Source organism: Xenopus laevis, chromosome 5S, assembly GCF_017654675.1.
Source record: "Xenopus laevis strain J_2021 chromosome 5S, Xenopus_laevis_v10.1, whole genome shotgun sequence".
In the NCBI taxonomy this organism is placed as follows: domain Eukaryota; kingdom Metazoa; phylum Chordata; class Amphibia; order Anura; family Pipidae; genus Xenopus; species Xenopus laevis.
The window spans coordinates 62,753,005-62,777,016 of record NC_054380.1 but is presented as its reverse complement, the minus strand read 5'-3'; the positions used below and the strand labels follow the sequence as shown (position 1 = coordinate 62,777,016).

The 24,012-nt window shown below is 37.4% G+C and overlaps 1 pseudogene; it reads right to left on the bottom strand.

Moving 5' to 3' along the window:
• Window positions 1-619: 619 nt before the first annotated feature.
• On the bottom strand, window positions 620-21,156 carry LOC108704784 (annotated as a pseudogene).
• Window positions 21,157-24,012: the final 2,856 nt, after the last annotated feature.

Sequence of the window (24,012 nt, the reverse complement as noted above, 5' to 3'; positions counted from 1 at the left end):
ATTGTCTGCAATGCAGGGTTTGCCTCTTTACCAATAAAACATAATAGTGCACTTGAGGCAAGATATGGATTGGCATAATAAAACTCATTTGTAATAATAAAAAAAGAGAGAAACATCGATATATTTTTTTGTAATTGTTTTGGAGGTTTATGATGAGAAATCAAGCTTTAAAGGTCTGTAACTGCAAATGTGATTTAAGGTTATTATGGCACTCAATTATGAACACTTGAAAAATTTGGTGTAGTTACCTGTAGCAACGAGTTATCAACTTATATTAATCCATCTAATGCAATCAGAGTGATGAAACATCTGACTGGGTGCTATGGGTTACTGCAGCCATAATAGTGGCCCAAATAGTAGAGTGAAGGGCTCTATCTTTTTCAGGTCACACCCTGTCAGAACTGAACCCAACCAACAATCAGTTTTGTGCAACAAGGAATAGCCCCCACGCATCCATCTTTCATAAATCTTAGCCAAAAATGCAAGCACTGCCAGATCAATGCAAAATATATTCAAAAATTTGTTCCTTCATCATTAGAGTAATGTGCACTTCTTCTTGTGTACTAAAGAAGCAATGTGATAACAGAAAATAACAATGTCTGAAAATGTTAAGATACCATTACTTTTGAAGAGCTCCCCAGATAATCAGTCCAATGACTGTTGCAGCTACAACTAGTACTGCAATAATAATGCAGATCTTCCTCCTGGATTTTCTCTGCAACACAAAAAAAGAAAACAAACACAATTATTGAGGTTGTCTTAAAATAGTGAATAACATTCAGTAACTGACCACCACAGTCTAGTAAAGTTCTGCTTATCTGAACAATTCAATGTCAAGTGCCTCTGATCTGGAGGCGCACAGAGTATTGACTGAAGTGCTTCAAAGATGTGCCAAGGTATATTATGGGCAAAGAAACATTGCAAAAAACATCAGTTTTGTGAATGTCTCCCTTTCTGTACTTTCTGTATCCTTTAGAGTGCACAATCTAGGTATCCCTTATAGTGGTGCCCCCAAACTAGTGGCTTGTGAGCATCATAATTTGTTTGTGGCAATCAAAGTACTACAAATACAGTAACAGACCATCTCCATATATTAAAGCATTTTCATATTTCTGTATTGCACTTTTGTCCCAATAGTGTTTAAAAATAACAGTTTAGCAGTTAATCAATTGATCAGTATGTACATTGTCAGGCCCAGGAAATAGCTGAATAAAAGTGGTGGTGGGAGGAGTGCAAGGAAGTAAAGGCAGGTTTTAGTTATAGGGGATTCAATTATTAGAAAGGTGGATAGGGTAATCTGTCGTAAGGCCCCTACATGCCAAACAGTCTGCTGCTTGCCTGGTGCTAGGGTCCGGTATGTGGTGGAACGAGTGGACACATAGGTACCAATGACAAAGTTAGAGGAGGTGGTGAAGTCCTCAAGAACGATTTTAAAAAACTAGGTGTAAAGTTGAGGGCGAGGACTTCCAAGGTAATTTTCTCAGAGATATTACCTGAGCCACGAGCAACGCTAAGGAGACAGTGGGAGCTTAGGGAGATTAATGCGTGGCTGAGAGATTGGTGTAGGGAGGAGGGTTTTGGGTTTTTGGAGAACTGGGCTGATTTTTCAGTCGGCTACAGGCTCTTTGCTAGGGATGGGCTGCACCTCAATTATGATGGTGCAGCTGTTTTGGAAGAGAAGATGGCTAGAGGGTTGGAGGAGATTTTAAACTAGGCATGGGGGGGGAGGGTTCAGTAAAAGATTCAGTGGAAAACAGGTTAGATAAGATAGTGGGCAAAGAAAGGGAAAATGGTGGAGGAGATTTGGCTGGGGGTACTGTTAAGGATAGAGAGGACCACATGTCATATGTTAAATATGGTACCAGTATTAAATGTATGTTTGCAAATGCAAGGAGTCTGACTGGTAAAATGGGAGAGCTGGAGGTGCTGGTGCTGGAGGGAAAATATGATTTGATTGGTGTGGCCGAAACATGGCTGAATGAGTCACATGACTGGGCAGTTAATATCAGTGGCTATACTTTGTTTCGGAGGGACAGAGGCAATAGAAAAGGAGGAGGGGTATGTTTGTTTGTTAGGCAGGATTTAAAAGCTTATATAAAGGAGGAGGAGGTTATGTTGGAAAATGAGGGGGCAGAAGTCTTATGGGAGGAGTTCTTCACCAATTGTAAAAAGTCCAGCAAATTAATTGTAGGTGTATGCTATAGACCCCGTAATGTAAATGACGAGGAGGAGGCTAAGCTCCTGATGCAAATAAAAAAGGCTGCTAGTTTGGGTAAAGTAATGATAATGGGGGATTTCAATTACCCAAATATTGACTGGAGCAACAGTACTGCCACATCAGTTAATGGGAACAAGTTTATAAACTTGTTGCATGACAATTTTATGGCACAGGTTGTTGAGGAGCCTACCAGAAAAAATGCTAGTCTGAATCTAGTGAACTCAAATGACCCTGAACTTATAGCAAATGTGCAAGTCATTGAACCCCTGGGTAATAGTGACCATAATGTTATATCATTTAATGTCTGGTGCAAAAAACAAATATATACTGGTGAAACAAAAAACATGAATTTTGGAAAAGCTAATTTTAGTGCCTTGAGGGCTGCCCTACAGAGCATTGATTGGGGCATTAAGTTATCAGCTAAAATCACAGAACACAAATGGTTGTCATTTAAAATGATATTAAATCATTACTGTTTAAATTTATTCCATTAAGGAGTAAATGTAGAAGCTCTAAAATTCATCCTATGTGGCTTAATAGAGAAGGAAAGAAGTTAATAGGAAAGAAGAGAAAGGCATTTAAAAACTACAAATCTGTTGGGACAGAAGCTGCATTTAATGAATATAAACACTGTAATAAATGTTGTAAATCAGCAATCCGGAGGGCAAAGAAAGGAAATAAAGAGTTAATTGCGGTGGAGGTGAAAACTAACCCTAAAAAGTTTTTTAAATATATTAATAGTAAAAAGATGCAGGTTGAGATTGTTGCTCCATTAAATAACGGTACCAGTATGGTTGTAACAGATACAGAAAAGGCAAATGTGCTAAATCAGTTCTTTTCATCAGTGAATACAATAGAGGAGTCTGAGTTGCCAGGCTTACTTTATAGCTGCACTAATGGCTCAGCTCAATCTAGTCAGTGGCTGACTCAGGATATGATTCATAAAGCTTTATCTGGTATGGTGCCTATGGATTGGAGAAAAGCTGATGTTATTTCAATATTTAAAAAGGGATTACGATCTCAGCCTTGCAAATTGGAGAGGCTTCAGATGGGTTTTTTGTCTTCCTCTGGATCAACTAGCAGTTAGGCAGATAAAAAAAAACTAAAAGGTTGAACTTAATGGACGTGTGTCTTTTTTCAACCTTACTTACTATGTTACTATGTATGTAAAACCTACCTGATATTCTGCAGCCCTGGCCAGTTGCTGGTTTGCTTGCTGAACATGGACATCTGCATTTTCCACTTTGGCTTCTATACTGTCTGTACAAGAAAGTGTTATTATTGATTTACTTAGGAGATAATGGCATTTGCTTAACAGGAGTGCCGCCGGTGACCTGGACATAATTATACTACTTTTATTGTTCTTGCTGGAAGTTGAGAGATTTAAAAACAAACCCCTCCCACCCAAAAAAAAAACAACAGGTAAAGGCATATTTAAGAACGCTGAACATAACTGTAAATATATTTTCTAGATAGAGAGCTCACAACTCCATCTAACAGTGCCACAATACATCAAACTTTCTTTGGAAAACAACAAACTAAAATAAGAAAATACTTTTACTAGAGTTCTTTGTAAAACTACAGACATAAAAGATAAAATCATAAACTATAGTACTCGGTAACAGAAGCAATTGTAGTATTCTAGCTATGCTACTAATTATTTCAATATCAGAGTGCTCTCTGCTGGTCATATTAAGAAATGCAGACACCAAAGAGGAGACAGAATGTTAGGGTATGGCAATGGTTATTGTATTATTATTATTATTATTAACATGTATTTATATAGCGCCAACATATTGCGTAGCACTGTTACATGTTATGTTCAAGCCCCTTGAGCTTTGCTTTTCATCAGGTAACAACTTACACTCATAATAAGGTTACAAGATCATAGGTAAGAAAAGGGATTGCTTCTATAGCTACAAAAACATATACCGCAGCAAGATTGTCCCCAAATTTGTTTTAACGTTGGTTTGTAATGAAAATGAGAGCAAATAAACATTCTCCTCAGATCTAACTGTCCTTCATGCCAACCCCTGGGCTCGATATTCTGCTTTGTTTCCCATAGGAGGGGATGCATTTCAGTTTGGGAAACACTGGTTTTATTAATGAAAACTGTGTCAATTATCTGCACTTCCAGTGAGGATGACTTCAAATATAGAGGTAGATTCAACCAGAGAGCACACAAAATAATTTATGACTTCACCATCATGTTTTTGTTGCAGCAGTTCAAGCAATACTCATATTTGTCATATTCACCTAAGGAAGGCGGGCTGCCCAGAACACGTAGCAGCACACTTACAGTCATAACAAAACTAGGCAGATGCATACATTTGGGCACCGTAACAGAGATATTACATCAATACTTAATTGAGCCTTTGTAAATGAAACAGCCTCTAGATGCCTCCTATAGCCTTTGAGGAGTGTCTGGATTCTGAATGGTGGTATTTTTAACCATTCGTCCATACAAAAGCTCTCCAGTTCAGTTAAATTTCATGGCTGCTTCAAAACATCCCATAGATTTTCCATGTCGGGGGACTGTGACGGCCATTCCAGAATATTGTACTTCTCTCTCTGCATAAATGCCTTTGTAGATTTAGAAGTATGTTTAGGGTCATTGTCTTGTTCGAATATCCAACCCCTGTGTAACTTCAACTTTGTGAATGATGCTTGAACAGTATCCTGAAGGATTTGTTGATACTGGGTTGAATTCATCCGACCCTCGACTTTAACGAGGGCCCCAGTCCCTGAACTAGCCACAAAGCCCCACAGCATGTTGGAACCTCCACCAAATTTGACAGTAGGTAGCAGGTGTTTTTCTTGGAATGCAGTGTTCTTCTTCCGCAATGCAAAGCGCTTTTTGTTATGACTATAAATAACTACATTTTTGTCTCATCAGTCCAAAGCACTTTGTTTCAAAATGACTGTGGCTTGTCTAAATGAGATTTGGCATTCAACAAGCGACTGTTTGTGGCGTGACTGCAAAAAGGGCTTCTTTCTCATCACCCTGCCATATAGATGTTCTTTGTGCAAATTGTGCGGAATTGTAGAATGATGTACAGATACACCATCTGCAGCAAGATGTTCTTGCACCACCTTAAATACCATTTCTCATGATTGGACACACTTGCCTATGAAGTTCAAGGCTTAACAAGCTAATCCAACCAATTTGGTGTTGCCAGTAATCAGTATTGAGCAGTTACATGCATTCAAATTAACAAAATTACAAGGGTTCCCACATTTTTACACAGCTAGTTTTTCACATTTGATTTGATTTCATGCAACTGAATACTGCTTCACTAAAAATCATTGTTCAGAAAACACCCCAGTACTCAGATTCCTGGGAAATTAAAGACATACCACTGTTATCTTTTTTGTTGAAAGTGGAGTAAATGGTTATGCAGGCTAAGAGTTTACACACTTTTTCATGACTGTATAGGTGCAGGAATTTGTGCAGAAATGTGCAACCAAACTGGTACATGGAATGAAAGAATTAAACTATTCAAATGCAGCTTGTGATGGGACATAAAGCATAGTCAGCATGGTATCTTTGCCATAGAAAAAAAAACAACAACAAAAAAACAAAACAAACAAGAGGCCACCCCTTTAGAAACTGAACTTTTTTGAGGCAGCAAAAATATGTAAGATGTGGAATTCTCTCCCTGAATCAGTTGTACAGGCTGATATATTAGATAACTTTAAGAAGGGGTTGGATAGCTTTTTAGCAAGTGAGAGTATACAGGGTTATGGGAAATAGCTCATAGTCCAAGTTGATCCAGGGACTAGTCCGATTGCCATTTTGGAGTCAGGAAGGATTTTTTCCCCCTCTAAGGCAAATTGGAGAGGCTTCAGATGGGTTTTTTGCCTTCCTCTGGATCAACTGGCAGATAGGTAGTTAATAAAAAAAAAAAGGTTGAACTCGATGGAAATGTGTCTTTTTTCAACCTTACTTACAATGTTATTATGTAGTTCTTGGATATATCTAGACAAGAATGATAGCTAAAGTTACAGTGATGTGAATCTCCCCATACTGACATTAGCTCAATCAGTTGGGACCATGCAGAAAAGGTGCATATAAACTATTTGAACTTGGCTGCAAATAGTTCCAAATTGTGAAGTGATAAATTCCTGGATTAGAAGTCTGTCTGTTTTCCAGAGAATCTGTATGGCACCAACTGTGGTAAGCATAGAGAAGTCCCATAATTGATCTCTTCACAATAGAATAAAGTGAGGTGGTTGTATTACACTCCCAGCATATGGCATCTTGGGAAATAGCTTGTTTAAGTTATCATGGTAGAATCTAGTATATTTGTGTAAAATTCAAATACATTTATATCTGGAGGCCATCTGCTGGAGATGGAATAGTGGTCCGAAAATGGTTTCTGTGCTTCTTACTTTATGGTAACATTTTGTCAGAGACTCTTTTCTATTTTAGCACAATGATACCTTGCAGAACACGATGAACGGAATGAACTGTAACGCTAGGTCCAAGGTAGGCCAGATAACCCAACATAAGTTCCCAAACTCCAACAACAATGTTCCAACATCAAGTGGATAACTGCCCCAGCAAACTATGGGACAGCCTTTGTAATAAAACCCAAATGGTTTAGCATTTGCAGGGTCTGGCACTACCACAACACTTTATTATCTTAAGATTGTCTTCTGCTCTTCAACGTACTTTATAGAAATAATACAAGTTATATATACATTAATAAAACTATGCCAATTGAAAGAATTAAAAAGCAAAAAAATCACTGAAATGCTTGCAAGGTATGTTCTCCAGGTGTGACAGGGACCCAGGATTGCAAGGTCTACATGGTTAGGATTTGAGGTGACAGATGCATTATCTCTATAAAATTCTGCACAGAATTTAAGCACTATGCAAATAAAAGATTACAAGAATAATTCGATCTATCCTTCTGTAAAGCTCCTTGCAACACTTACCAATCATTTCACCCTGCTCATGAACCATCATGCCCAAGTTTTGAAGATTTCATTTATGCCCTGAATATCATCCTGCAATTGTGAAAAATGCATTAGTGGCAGAGAATAAATTTGTTGTCCTGTATTTAATAAATTAACAGATAGGAGGATATTTACAGTATATTTTTCCCCATGCACTATGGAGGAACTTCCAGAATTAGCAGTACAGGGGCTGTATTCCTGTGTAACTGCAGCCAGAGTAATGCAGCAACAGATTGACAGCAGATGTGCAGTGAATTATACTCATAGAAATCAATTCACCGTCTGGTACAAATCAGAAGGGGTCCAGAATGACATGTTTGCTTTTATTATTCTACTTTTTTATGTCTAAATTAGATAGACCACTTTTGCTACTTAAAGGTGAAGGAAAGTCTAAATCACTGGAGGGGGTAACAAAAGTTAGGCACCCCCTATTAACTGTAATCACTTACACGATACCCCAGGCCGGTGCTCCTGTCATCAGGAAACTTCACTGGGCTGAGGTTCTTCACTGTGAGCACCATGGAGGAAGACTCATTGTAATAAAACCAAATCAAACCAATTTGTGATCTCAATCCCTTTTTCTTACAAGACAGTATAGGGGCATGTACCTGCCAGAACAGGTTTTAGAACTCATATGAAAAACATTTAAGTTCAAAAACACTGAGCTGTTAAGCATTCCTTACTTTTAAGTGGAAGATATACAAATAATTTGGAAATAAAGAATTGAAACCGTGCAATTGATTTATATTTCTATTATATTTCTTTGCCTTTACAACTCCTTTAAAAAAAACTATACTAAGGCTTGAAATCTGCATGCATTTACCGGAGTTACTTGCATTTTCCATTCTTCACTTCCTAGATTTCACTACACTCCCCACATTTCCCCTCCTAACGATCTAATTTTGTAGCCAGTGCATGGACAGGGGTATCAGGTCCCCCCATAAACAATTTTTTGGCATGATGCAAAGCTTGCCTTAATAAAAGTGTCTAAATTGCACATACTTGCTTGCTGTGACTGTGAATACCAAGACTAAAAATGATTTAAATACTGTTTTTTTAAGTAAAGCTTATTTTGCTTGACTGACATCATATTTCTAAAGGTGACAGGTCCCATTTAAGCAGATCTTGATAAAACCAACATCACTGTATGAATGTGATAGTAAAGTAAGTCAAAGTCAGTCAAAGTAAACTTTATTGTCATCTCAGCAGTATATGAATACACAGTGAGACAAGACAACGTTACTCCAGCTAGTACATATCACAAAAAGAATACACAATAAATATGTAAACATTTGAAATGTGCAATATATTGGCATAAATTGGATATATAAATGTGAAAACCTTTAGAATTGTGCAAATAAATTAACAGTTCACAAAGTTAAGTTCACAGTTCAGGTGTGTCTGGAATGTAGTGAACTGTCTAAATAACTAACAACTAACTAAACAGCAAATTAGGAGAGTTGCTGGTGGGAAAGCTGTACTCCCTTGGGTGACATTTGGATGAAAGCATGCATATGAAATTCACTGATCCATTTCCCTTAGAATGCAGCGAAACAGTAGTGGTATTGGGTTCAGCTGGGAATACAGCATCTACCCTCCTATGTACTGCACAGCAAAGTAACTTGAAGAAAAACTGTATCTGCTACATTGTGTGAATGTTGTCCATTAAAAGCAGACTGTCTTCTGCACAAATTGTATGATAAATTATAGCAAGCAAACAAGAAAGAAAAATTAAAGAAGGTACAGGTACACCCATTATCCAGAATGCTCAGGACCTGGGGTTTTCCAGATAATGGATCTTTCCATAATTTAGATCTCTGTGCCTTAAATCTACTAAAAAATAATTTAAACATTAAAAAACACAATAGGCTTGTTTTGTTTTCAGTAAGGATTAATTATATTTTAGCTGGGGTCAAGTACAAGTTACTGTTTTTTTTAAAGGTAAAAAGGGAATCACTTTTAAAAATTTGAATTATTTGATTATAATGGAGTCTATGGGAGACAGCCAACCCTTAATTCTGAACTTTCAGGATAAAGGGTTTCCGGATAATGGATCCCATACCCGTCCTGTAAAATATTGTCAGATACCCAAATAGTACAAATTTTTTTTGGCAGCAAACAAACCTCAAGTTGTCGTATAGCCGTTTCCCTCTCTTCTATCAGATTAAGGTCGTCCTCTGTGAATTCTTCTTCTTGCATTGTTGCCTGCTGTTGCCCCTCACTTACCAAAAATAATATCAAAATACAGCTGTCATTGTGACCTTGCACAAATACTTATTTCTCGTCTAAACTTTTACCAAGAGAAAAATACCTCCTTGCAATATGGCAAGTTATGCAGTGTCTAAAAGGGTTTAGTAAATCACTATATTGATAAACACAGTTATGCAATTAAGTATTCTTTTTTTCCCATTTAATTTGTTCAAAAAATATGGTTTATCAGTTGCCAAATATCCAAAAACTCATGGTTGGCTTTAACACTAATAACAACAATAAAACTTGCTATTATAGGGTTACAGGAATGGCACTTGTTATCCCGATTGTTTGGGATCTGTGGTCTTCCGAAAATAAGGGGTCTTTCCGTAATTAAGATTTCCATACTTTAAATCTATTAAAAATATTTGTAAACCTTAAATAAACTTAGTGGGATTGTTTTGCCTCTAGTAAGGATTAATTACAATTATTTTAGTTGTGATCGGGTACAAAATACATTTTTATTTTTACAGAGAAAATTATTTTTTAAAAATGTGGATTATTTGATTAAAATTCCACCAGAGATGGCCTTCCCATAAAATGGAGCTTTCTAGATAACAGGTTTCTGAATAACGGATGCCATACTTGTAATATATAAGGTGCTGTATGTAACTGCATAATAAATTCATGTTCACAACAGATCATTAGTTCAAGAGAAACACGGATATACACATTTTATGCACAAAAGTAAAAAACATAGATGCTCTTACTTTTCCCAAGTGAGCAGCGACCCTTCCTTCTGACCATCATCAGGAAAACCTCCCTAACATAGGGAGACAAAATATGAATGTTAAAGAATTACAAAGATTTTGAAGTTTGATAAATTTGACAAATCTGACTTAAAACATTTCACAGTGTGCTTTCCTGTTATGTCAATGTAATTTTGTACATTTGGAGGTTTTCTATTAAGTTTGAAGTATAGAAAGCTTCCAAGCCTTTATGAGTAATGGATATGGTTTGGATGAACCCTAGCATTTTTTGCTGAATCTGTATTCAGCCAAATTGAATCAGCTCTTAGGTCATGTGTCTTCAAAGCTCTTAAAAGCTGAATGCAATAGGTTTTTGATTTTCTTATAGAAATAACGGTTCTGACTTAGATTGGTATTCAGTGCATCCCTAGTATCTTGTGGGGGGGGGGTACCATGGCATGTTAATGGGGACAATTGAGCATGCATTTCACTTGTTGAAGACTAAACTTTGGACAGAAAGGCCCATAAACAAACAGCAACTGAAAGCCGCTGCAGTAAAGGCCTGGCAGAGCATTAAAAAGGAGGAAACCCAGAATCGGGTGATGTCCATGAGTTCAAGACTTCAGGCTGTCACTGTCAGCAAAGGGTTTTCAACCAAGTATTAAAAATGAACATTTTATTTTCAGTTTTTTAATTTGTCCAATTTCTTTTGAGGCCCTTGAAATGAAGTGATTGTATTAAAAAAAGGCTTTAGTGTTAAAAAATATTTTAGTTCCTCACATTTTTATGCAATATTTTTGTTCAACCCACTGAATTAAAGATGAAAGTCTGCAGTTCAACTGCATCTGAGTTGTTTCATTTAAAATTCATTGTGGTAATGTACAGAACCAAATTAGAAAAAAAGGTGTTAAAAAATTGTAGGTCACATCTCACAAAATACACATGAGGCTGCAGCTTTATTCTGAAGCTAAAGTTCTACAGTGTCCACAAGATCATCTATTAGAACTCACTTCCAGTACTTCCTGCACATTTCTTGAGTGCATGCCAATCTCCTATAGAACATGCCCCCTCCATTAAAGGAACAGTTCAGTGTGAAAATAAAAACTGTGTAAATAGATAGGCTGTGCAAAATAAAAAATGTTTTTTAATATAGTTAGTTAGCCAAAAATGTAATATATAAAGGCTGGAGTGAACAGATGTCTAATAAAACAGCCAGAATCCAACTTCCTGCTTTTCAGCTCTATAACTCTGAGCAGGCCCGGACTGGCAATCTGTGAGTTCTGGCAAATGCCAGAGGGGCTGCTATAAGGTCCCATAGAAAGTCAGTATTTAGTGGGCTGGTGGGGGCTGTTTGGGCCTCTATGTCGGCTAATTGGGCCTCTGCGTACCTGAAATTCCAGGGCCTATTTTAGTTCTCAGTCCGGACCTGACTCGTCAGCGACTTGAAGGGGGGCCAGATGGTACATTTCTGCAATTGATCCTCAGCATTCAGCTCAGATTCAAAAGCAACAGATATGACCCATGTGGCCCCCCCTCAAGTCTCTGATTGGTTAATGCCTGTTTTTTTTATTTTGCACAGCCTATCCATTTACCCAGTTTTTATTTTTACATTGAACAATTCATTTTAAGCCATAGCTCTTATAGTAGGCTGAGACTCCCTTCAATCTTAACTAGGCAAATTGTGATTTGATTATAGCTAATGTGTTAAGCAGGTTTCTATCCAGCTGTCACAGAACAACAACTAACTTCATCTTTGGATAAAAGTATAAAATTGGACAGACTAAGTAGTTTTGGTGCATTTTGTTACTGAGACAGAAAAGGGCAGCTAAAATGTTGCACTTATTCAAGAATTGTGTAGCTCCCCTCCACAAGCTGTAATATTAATTTCTGTCCCTGGTTAAATCCTGGCAATTAGAGAAATTAGAATTTCTAAAGCAACATCTAAAATGTATCATAGTCTACAATAAAATGTATTATTTTCATACATAGGTTTTTCCTTCTAATCTCTTCAAAATATGCACTGTATTTATGCAGTAAACGCAATTCTGCTTACAGAAACTCTGGATCCTGCACGGACTCTGGCCACAAACTCCTTTTCTTTTTCTGCTGCTTGCCTTTGGATCTTCTGAAAATTGGCAAGTGCTGAGCTAAACTCATTTACAAGTCGATCTTTCTGCAGTTTCCTCTGTCGCTGTAGAAAACAAAAATTGGAAAAATTAATACATGTAAAAACACAGATAAAAACAGTAAGGGCCATTTATGCTTGCAGATGAGATATATGTTGGAACAGAAAAACTGAAAATAATTAATTAATATTAGTATCTTATTGTCTACATCGTAATGAATATTAAAAAATCAAAAAAAATTAAAAAAGAGTTTTACTGAAAATGCAATTTACTGAGCAAATAGTAGTGTTTTCCTGGGTGATAAATAGTTTCTTGGGTTTAGGATACTTTAAAGCAGGGGTGCCCAAAAGGTAGATCGGGATCTACCAGTAGACCTTTAGCTGGTGATCAGTAGATCTCAAGACAATGTCAACAAACAGCTTGTCTAAATCACCCTCCTATTTCATGCTTTTTATTCAGATATTTTTATGCTAAGGTCACATAAGGAATAGTTGTTTGTTAAACATAGCAATATAAATTCTTTCATAAATCAATATAATATTTAAGCAATATTTTCCATGGAATGAAATGCTAACTGCTTTTATGGATGTAGATCATAATGGGACAACATCACTAAAAGTAGACCTCACATTAGTAAAGTATGGGCACTCCTGCTTTAAAGAGATACTGACACCAGAAATATTAAACCATTTTTACATGTATCATAATATTGGCTTTGTTTGCTACTAATAATTTTGCAATAAAGTATTTGCTCAATGATTTTCTGTTGGAACAGATAAGCTGAAAACAATTAATTAATATTAGAATCTTATTGTCTACATCATAATGAATATTAAGAAATATTGCTTTACTGAATTATAAGTAAAACGCAATCAGATTTTACTGAGCAAATAGTATTATTCTACAGTCTGGCTTGGGTTTAGGATACTTTAAAGATATACGGACACCAGAAATTAACATTTATCATAATATTGGCTTTGTTTGCTACTAATAATTTTGCCATAAAGTATTTGCTCAATGATTTTCTGTTGGAACAGATAAGCTGAAAACAATTAATTAATATTAGAATCTTATTGTCTACATCATGATGAATATTAAGAAATCTTGCAAATGATATTAATTGAAATTATTTGAGGTTTTACTGAATTATAAGTAAAACGCAATCAGATTTTACTGAGCAAATAGTATTATTCTTCAGTCTGGCTTGGGTTTAGGATAAACTAAAAAGATACTGACACGAGAAATTAACATTTATCATAATATTGGCTTTGTTTGCTACTAATAATTTTGCCATAAAGTATTTGCTCAATGATTTTACATTACCCATCTGACTCCCCATGTTCGTCTATTAGGGAGCTGCCATATTTGTGCAGCAGAAGTCCGTTAGCATTAGAGACTTTAACTGACAGGCTCAGATGGGACAGTCAGGTTGGCAGAACAGTCAGGTTTATGAACGCCAACATGACCTACAGGTAACCTTTAATGTTGAAATCTTAACCGGGTTGAAACCTTAACCTTGTGAATTCAAAGCGAGTGTGGGAGCTGCTAAGCGAGTGTTGCATGTGATCTAAGGGTTGCATGTGAAAAGGGTTCGGCATGTGGTGGAACGAGTGGACAGATTATTGGGAGGGGCTGGATAAGACCCAGTGGTCTTGGTACACATAGGTACCAATGACAAATTTAGAGGAGGTGGTGAAGTCCTCAAGAACGATTTTAAAAAACTAGGTGTAATGTTGAGGGCGAGGACTTCCAAGGTAATTTTCTCAGAGATATTACCTGAGCCACGAGCAACTCTAAGGAGACAGCGGGAGCGTAGGGAGATTAATGCGTGGCTGAGAGATTGGTGTAGGGAGGAGGGTTTTGGGAGAACTGGGCTGATTTCTCAGTCGGCTACAGGCTCTTTGCTAGGGATGGGCTTCACCTCAATGATGATGATGCAGCTGTTTTGGGAGAGAAGATGGCTAGAGGGTTGGAGGAGATTTTAAACTAGGTGTGGGGGGGGTTATTCAGTAAAAGATTCAGTGGGAGACAGGTTAGATGAGATAGTGGGCAAAGAAAGGGAAAATGGGGGGAGGAGATTTGGCTGGGGATACTGTTAAGGATAGGGAGGACCACATGTCAATATGGTACCAGTATTAAATGTATGTTTGCAAATGCAAGGAGTCTGACTGGTAAAATGGTAGAGCAGGGGGTGCTGGCGCTGGAGGGAAAATATGATGTGATTGGTGTGGCCGAAACATGGCTGAATGAGTCGCATGACTGGGCAGTAAATATCAGTGGCTATACATTGTTTCGGAGGGACAGAGGCAATAGAAAAGGAGGAGGGGTATGTCTGTTTGTTAGGCAGGATTTAAAAGCTTATATAAAGGAGGAGGTTATGTTAGAAAATGAGGGGGCAGAAGTCTTATGGGTGAAGTTCTTCACCAATTGTAAAGAGTCCAGCAAATTAATTGTAGGCGTATGCTATAGACCCCCTAATGTAAGTGAGGAGGAGGAGGCGAAAGCTCCTCATGCAAATAGAAAAGGCTGCTAGTTTGGGTAATGTGAGATTTGAATTACCCAGATATTGACTGGAGCAACAGTACTGCCACATCAGTTAATGGGAACAAATTTATAAACTTGTTGCATGACAATTTTATGGCACAGGTTGTTGAGGAGCCTACCAGAAAAAAAGCTATTCTGGATTTAGTGATCTCAAATGACCCAGAACTTATAGCAAATGTGCAAGTCATTGAACCCCTGGGTAATAGTGACCATAATGTAATATCATTTAATGTCTGGTGCAAAAAACAAATGTATACTGGGGCAACAAAAACAATGAATTTTGCAAAAGCGAATTTTAGTCCCTTGAGGGCTGCCTTACAGAGCATTGATTGGGGCATTAGGTTTTCAGCTAAAAACACAGAACAGAAATGGTTGTCATTTAAAATTATATTAAATCATTACTGTTCTCAATTTATTCCCTTAAGAAGTAAATGTATAAGCTCTAAGAATCATCCTATGTGGCTTAATACAGAAGTAAGGAAGTTAATAGGAAAGAAGAGAAAGGCATTTAAAAACGACATATCTGTTGGGACAGAAGCTGCATTTAATGAATATAAACACTGTAATAAATGTTGTAAATTGGCAATCCGGAAAGCAAAGAAAGGAAATGAAGAGTTAATTGTGATGGAGGTGAAAATTAACCCTAAAAAGTTTTTTAAATATATTAATAGTAAAAAGATGCAGGTTGAGTGTGTTGCTCCATTAAATAATGGTACCAGTATGGTTGTAACAGATACGGAAAAGGCAAATGTGCTAAATCAGTTCTTTTCATCAGTGTATACAATAGAGGAGTCTGAGTTCCCATGCTCACTTTATAGCTGCACTAATGGCTCAGCTCAATCTAGTCAGTGGCTGACTCAGGATATGATTCATAAAGCTTTAATAAAAATTAATGCAAACAAGGCTCCAGGGCCTGAGAGCTTAGGTCAGTTTTAGACGAGCCCCTATTTCTGATTTTCTCAGATTCACTTTCATCTGGTATGGTGCCTATGGATTGGAGAAAAACTGATGTTATTCCAATATTTAAAAAGGGATTATGATCTTAGCCTGGCAATTATAGGCCAGTAAGCTTGATATCTGTGGTGGGCAAATTATTAAGGCTTTTAAGGGATCACATTCAAAATTTTGTCCTAGTGAATGGCATTATGAGCAGCAATCAGCATGGCTTTATGAAGGATAGGTCACGTCAGACAAATTTGATTGCTTTTTATGATGAGGTAAGTAAGATGCTGGAGGGGCAGTAGATGTGATCTATTTGGATTTTGCCAAAGCGTTTGATACTGTGCCCCACAAACGACTGCTTTCTAAACTAAGGTCTGTTGGGCTTAATGAAGTTGTTTGCACATGGATAGGAAACTGGCTACAGGATCGGGTACAGAGGGTGGTTGTTAATGGTACATTCTCTACTTGGAGTAAGGTTCTTAGTGAGGTCCCCCAGGGCTTGGTATTAGGTCCACTTTTATTTAACTTGTTCATTAATGACTTAGGGGAGGGTGTTGTAAGTAATATATCATTGTTTGCAGATAACACAAAACTATCCAGCCCAATTAATTCCATCCAAGATGTGGCATCCTTGCAACACGATCTTGACAAACTGGCAATCTGGGCAGCTAAGTGGCAAATGAGATTCAATGTTGATAAATGTAAAGTCATGCACCTGGGATGTAAGAATATCCAAGCCACTAGGCAAATCCATTATGGAAAAGGACCTTGGAGTCCTTGTAGATGATAAACTTGGCTGTAGCAAGCAATGCCAGTCAGCAGCATCAAGGGCAAATAAGGTCTTGAGCTGTATTAAAAGGGGAATAGAGTCACGGGAGGAGGGGGTCATTATTCCACTGTATAGAGCACTTGTAAGGCCCCATATGCCGTACAGTTTTGGTCTCCATCACTCAAACAGGACATTATTGTATTAGAGAGGGTACAGAGAAGGGCAACTAAAATGGTGAAAGGTATGGAGAATCTTAGCTATGAGGAAAGACTGGGGATGTTCATGCTGGAGAAGAGGCGCTTAAGGGGTGATGTGATAACTATGTATAAATATATAAGGGGATCATATAACAATCTATCTAATGCTTTATTTACCAGTAGGTCTTTCCAGCTGGCACAAGGTCACCCATTCCGATTAGAAGAAAAGAGGTTCCGCCTAAATATTCGGAAGGGGTTTTTTACATCAAGAGCTGTGAAGATGTACCTGGATAGAGAACTGGCTAAAAGATAGACTACAAAGAGTGGTGGTAAATGGAACATTTTCTAATTGGACCAGTGTTGTTAGTGGAGTACCGCAGGGCTCTGTACTAGGTCCCTTACTTTTCAACTTGTTTATTAATGACCTGGAGGTGGGCATTGAAAGTACTGTTTCTATTTTTGCAGATGATACTAAATTGTGCAGAACTATAGGTTTCATGCAGGATGCTACCACTTTGCAGAGTGATTTGTCTAAGTTGTAAAACTGGGCAGCAATCTGGAAAATGAGGTTCAATGTTGATAAATGCAAGGTTATGCACTTTGGCAAAAATAATATAAATGCAAGTTATACACTAAATGGCAGTGTTGGGAGTTTCCTCAAATGAGAAGGATCTAGGGGTCTTTGTAGATAACACGTTTTCTAATTCTGGGCAGTGTCATTCTGTGGCATTGCATAAAAAAGGGCATTAACGCAAGGGATGAAAACATAATTATGCCTCTTTATATGTCCCTGGTAAGGCCTCATCTGGAGTATGCAGTGCAGTTTTGGACTCCAGTCCTTAAGAGGGATATAAATGAGCTGGAGAGAGTACAGAGACGTGCAACTAAATTGGTTAGAGGGATGGAAGACTTAAATTATGAGGGTAGACTGTCAAGGTTGGGGTTGTATTCTCTAGAAAAAGGGTGCTTGCGAGGGGACATGATTACACTTTACAAGTACATTAGAGGACATTATAGACAAATAGCAGGGGACCTTTTTACCCATAAAGTGGATCACCATACCAGAGGCCACCCCTTTAGAAGAAAAGAACTTTCATTTGAAGCAACGTAGGGGGTTCTTCACAGTCAGGACAGTGAGGTTGTGGAATGCACTGCCGGGTTATGTTGTGATGGCTGATTCAGTTAATGCCTTTAAGAATGGCTTGGATGATTTTTTGGACAGACATAATATCAAAGGCTATTGTGATACTAAGCTCTATAGTTAGTATAGGTATGGGTATATAGACTTTAATTAAAAGTAGGGAGGGGTGTGTGTATGGATGCTGGGTTTTCATTTGGAGGGGTTGAACTTGATTGACTTTGTCCTTTTTCAACCCAATTTAACTATGTAACTATGTAACTATATAACTATGTGGAATTCTCTCCCTGAATCAGTTGTACAGACTGATACATTAGCTTTAAGAAGGGGTTGGATGGCTTTTTAGCAAGTGAGGGAATACAGGGTTATGGGAGATAGCTCATCGTACAAGTTGATCCAGGGACTAGTCTGACACAAATCAGTACTGCTAACAATGAATATGTTAAATAGTTCATTAAAGGAGAAGTAAAGCTTAACTAAAGAAGTAGGCTAGAAATGTTGTAGATATGTTTGTAGATATGTTTTTGGCTTCTGTATCAGCCCAAGGCAACAACAGACATTTAGCAGGGAAGACCTGTGTTTCCAAAGATGCCCCGGTAGCTTCCCATTGTTTTATGCCGATTCACTGCACATGTTCTGTGCTGTTGTCACTTACTCACACTATACAGTACATATAATATAAATGTCACTATATAGGACTGATTAGTAATTACTACATGGCAGCACAAAAACCAGTGCAATTAGCATCAAAATGTAATAATCAGTCTTTTAGCATCAGCTTGTATGACAGATGAACCTCATTTTCTGCTTGATAATCTGGGACAACCCCTAAGCTTAGCTTCTAACCAGCTGCTCAGAGCCCACTGAACATGTGAGTGTCACAGCAACTTTCCAAGATTGTGACCATCGGTGACAACAATAAAGTCCTGGATCGTTTCTGTTATTGAGAAGCTGAAACTTTAGGCTGCTGCAATAAGTTAAATCAAAGGAGAAAACATCAGGCACTCAGAGATCCCACAAACAGGCTTGTAACAGAACAGAAAACTAATACAAAGCCTTACACTTATCTATTATTTCTGCAATAAGTTCAGTGTATAACATATTTACCATATTCATTTTTAGGGTTTAGTTCTCTTTTAAATGCACAGTACATACGTTGAAATTATGTTTTTTTACCTGATCACTTTCTGAAGGCAGTGAAGAATAGTCTTTGAGGAATCTGTCGGTATCTTTGGCAATTTTATGTGCATATTGTATCTTCTCTTGGCTAAAAAAGAAAGTATTTATAACGCACCAAAAGAACTGTGAATATATTATTTTTTTTATCTACACTTTGCTTTTAATACATTTACCGAAAGAATGACGAATGACATGGTGCAAGCTGAAAGAAAGCATGTATTAACATGCATTTATATAGCATATTTTGCAGCACTGTAATAAATTACTATATCTATTTATGTGTCCAATAAGGTGAACCACCACTTTAAACCTTAGCTGCTGCCCACCCCCATCATAATATTCAGACTCCTCTTTGGTGCTGGACTTAGGGGAGGAGCACCAATATAAATAAAGTTTTCGGTCTACTGGGTCTATCCCTCAAGCCCCCCTCCCAGAAAGTTTTCAAAGCTGCAGCAGCAATTAGAGAAATGGGCTGGACTGGAACACTAGTAGTGGGGGACTGGAGAGGGTTAAAGGTTTAGTTTAAAAAAAAAAATACGAATAGCTCTGCAAAGGATTTAAAACCAATATAGACATATTTCTATAAAAACTTGAAACAATAATAGTTAAAGGTAAAACCTTGGAATGTGGTGTATCACTTTAATGATAATTATGAATAAACAACCCAAAAACTTAAAGACAATTTCGAAGTTCTGCTGAATCTTGTACTGTTCCAAGTTGATTCACTATCCTTTGTATTTCAGAAGCTATAAAACAAGAGGAATGGTGTACTATAACTTTAAATGAATAAGGTCACACAAGCCAAACTGGCCTTTTCAAAAGCTTGCAATGTAAGTATAAAGTTGGATTGAAGGTTCTCATGTTTCGTGATGATTAATTCAAAAGGTGGAATGACCATTATATACTTCATTGTTGTACTTATTCTACTTCAAGTAGGTGTGTACAGTTAACAGAGTACATCAGAGCCTTATATTTCAGATATACACTCAGATATACATCACAAATTAAAGGGGACCTGTCACTAAGAAATAATTTCAAATTCTTTTCTATCATGTTAGTTGAGCAAAATAAACTTTACTTACACTGTATTTATTATTTAAATTTTGTTTCCTTCTGCCTTGGAATTATACAATCACAGCAAGCAGGCGGCTGCCATTTTGTGTACACGGTTATTAAGGGAAATTGTGTATCACCCAAAAATCTTGTGTATGCACCAGAATGGGAGACCTAATGTCCATGTGCAGTGCCCTACACAATTATAGAGCCTGAGGAGGGAAGGGGGAATGTGAGGAGAGCAGTGACATGTAGGAAGTGCTGAATGGAAAGTGAAAGTAATTGACTGCCCCTCCTCTATGCCATGGGCATAGAGGTGGGGCAGGTAATATTTGATTGACAGTTTAGATATTTAAACACCTTTATAACAGGTATGGATGTTTTAATGAAAATAAATTTTAGGGTTCCATATTTAATTTGCAAAGGACTTTCATTATGCAGCTTTTTATGTATAGGTGACAGGTCCACTTTAAGCCAGCTTACATTAACAAAATTGTAAATATTATAAAAATAATTGAGGTTAAGAATTCTGTACTACTTCTGAAATAGTCAAGCATTTAAAAACTGATCATTTATTAGAGCTAAATGTCAAGCCAAAAAATGGAGAAGGCTGCACTTATTCAAAGAAAAAGAGTTGAAAGTAACCAACTATATCAGAAACTATACAGAAACCTAATGTTAGGGAATAATCCAAAGACCGGAGATCATTGAGGTAGAAGAAGTTTATTAATTATATAATAAACATACACGAGCGTCGTGGGTTCTGTACAGAGTACAACACAGAACTCCAGAACAAAGAAAAGACCACACATTATATACCCTTCGAGAGAGGAACTTCAATGGGGATGGCCTCTCTAAGGAGGATAGGGAGTATTGACAGGTATCTGTCATAGTGTCTCAGTGTGCAATTATCTAGTGTTAGCTAGTTATGTGAACGAGAAGGGAGTAACACAGTGGGAGAGCTTCAAGGCCAGGGCACCTTTTTCAGATAAATGACAAACCAAACTTACAGCTTTGTGTAATTTTCTGAATATTGCATGATATGGTCTGGGCAAGCTGAGCTGCATCCTGGCCAGTACTGTAAGACATGGTTGAATATAGTGAACTCACGCTATTTTTTGAGAAGTGGCCAAGGCAAAGTAGGGTACTATGATTACCTGGAAGAGACAAAAACAAATTAAGCAAATGTGCAGCATATTCTTGCATGACAGTTGTAAGCTGATTTCCACAAGCAGTGATCAATACTAATACTACTATTTTGTTTGCTTCAACAATATGCACTGTACAGGCCTCATATACCAAACTGGTATATACATATAAATTAAAACCTGTACATTTCCATCTTTTACTTTGAGCCTCCATTTTGTGAAATTCTGTGTGTCCCTCACTGATCACCAGACAGGAAAAAAAGCAGGTTCTAACTGTAATAGGATGAAGTATTAAACACAGTTCTATCCATTCTTTGACTGAAGTTACCTAGCATACAGTATCGAGTAGAATTAAGTCAAAGGCAACTGGACATTTATTTTAAGAATTGAATCTGTAAGTTGTGTGAGGGTTTTTCTACCGCAGATAAATTAGAATTTTGAATATATCTTAGTAATAATCCAATCAAAAAAGCACTTGGAGTGATTACTCTAATCCACAAAGACTTGCCTTTTCAATATATTGACTCTGTGGTGGATAATGAAGGTAGATATATTATCCTAAAATGCAAACTAGCTAGTCAGACCTGTACCCTAGCCAACGTATATGTTCGCAATTCAGGTCAGGCCCAATACATTAGAAGTTTTTTGAAGGTATTAGAGGATTTCAGTGATGGCATGATTATCTTGGGAGGTGATTTCAATCTGACTCTCAATCCTCACACTGACTCATCATCTAAAAAGAGTAATGCTTCACATGTATGCCTTAAAGAAGTGAAGCAACAACTAAGAGATTTGTCCCTCATTGATATTTGGAAAGTATTGAACCCTTCAAAAAGAGACTTCACTCATTTCTCTAAAACACATAATGTTTATTCAAGAATAGACTATATTTTTATTTCACATCATTGGATTCAGTTTTTTACTCATGCATATATTAGTACAGCTTTATTATCCGATCATGCACCAGTTATCACAAAATTCTTTATTCCACACACCGTAAAACGAGAGTTTAATTGGAAATTTAATGACTCGATCATTCACAACGCAGATAGGAAGGAAGTTGTTAGCGGTTGGATCAAAGAGATAAACGGTCTGAACAAATCCTCTGAGTCAAACCCATCCTTAGTCTGGGAAACCTTGAAGTGCGTTCTCCGGGGTAGGCTTATTTCCTTCGGGAGTAAACTAAAAAAAGAAAGAAATAGGGAGATTAATAGCCTAATTCAAGAAATAACGGATCTAGAACAGCAGCATAAAGCTACAGTAGAGATAGAAACCCTAGATAATTTAGACAGAAAAAGGTTGCAACTCAAAACTTTACTGGATTCGAGAGTGAATAAGGCCTACTTATGCTGTAAACAAAAGTTTCACGAGTTTAATGATAAATGCAATAAGCACTTTGCAGGAATACTTAAAAAATTACAACCTCAGTCCCATATTTTTTCGATAAAAGACAGGAATAATACTATTCTGCACAGCACAGAAAGTATTGCAGAAGCGTTCCAACATTATTACCAATCCCTTTACAAATTAAAGAACCTTCCCCCATCTGAGGCTCTTATGGAGAAAATGGATCAATTTATATCACAAGCAAAACTGCCAACTTTATCACAAGAGCAGGCCACCTCCCTAGACGGCCCGTTCACTATTAAAGAAATTGAAGATGGCATTATGTCCTTAAAGAATGGGAAGAGCCCGGGGCCGGATGGCTTCACCGCCCTTTATTATAAAGCCTTTAAAGAGGACCTAGCCCCTCTACTCTTAGAATATTATAATTACATTTCTAATGAGAATTTGTTTTACCCTCAGGCACAAGAAGCCCACATTACTGTAATCCAAAAACCAGGGAAGGACCCCCAACAATGTTCTAGTTACAGACCCATCTCATTGATCAACATTGATATGAAAATATATGCTAAAATACTTGGTAATAGAATTAAAAAGTATTTACCAAACTTGATACATCCAGACCAAGCGGGGTTTGTGCCTGGGAGAGAGGGGAAGGACAATACGGCCAAAATTGTTTCCATAGTTAAACATGTACAAGATAAAGGCATTCCTAGCTTACTACTCACTACAGACGCTGAGAAAGCCTTCGATAGAGTGTCTTGGAACTTCTTAGATAAGACCTTGGAGGGGTTTGGATTCGGGGAAAAAATAAGGTATAGAATCATGGCACTTTACAACTGTCCTTCTGCCAGAATAAAGATTAATGGGACCCTCTCTCCTAAGGTACAAATCCTTAATGGTACACGACAGGGCTGCCCACTTTCCCCGATTCTGTTTGTATTGGTTATGGAGACTCTTTTGGCACACATAAGACTACGCCCAGATATATCAGGCCCGTTGATTTCTGGGACTGAATATAAATGTGTGGCATTCGCTGACGATTTGCTTCTATGTGTGACTAAGCCTACCATATCTCTCCCTAACATCCTTAGCCTAATGAACAATTTTGGTGAACTTTCAAACTTTAAAGTTAACCTTAATAAGTCGGAGATTCTTAACATAAATATTAGAACCCCCTTAATCAAAGGACTAAAGGACAGTTTTCCTTTTAAGTGGGCCAATCCTTATATTAAATACCTCGGTGTGAATATTCAAGCCGATTTAGGCAAAGCATATGAGGATAACTATTTACCTTTGATGAGATCTCTCAAAACTTTGCTGGATAATTGGGGTAAGCTTCAACTTTCAATGTTGGGAAGGATACAGGCCGTAAAAATGATTTTCCTCCCTAAACTTCTTTACCTATTCCAGGTACTCCCTATACACCTCCCTAGATCCTTCTTCACCTCAC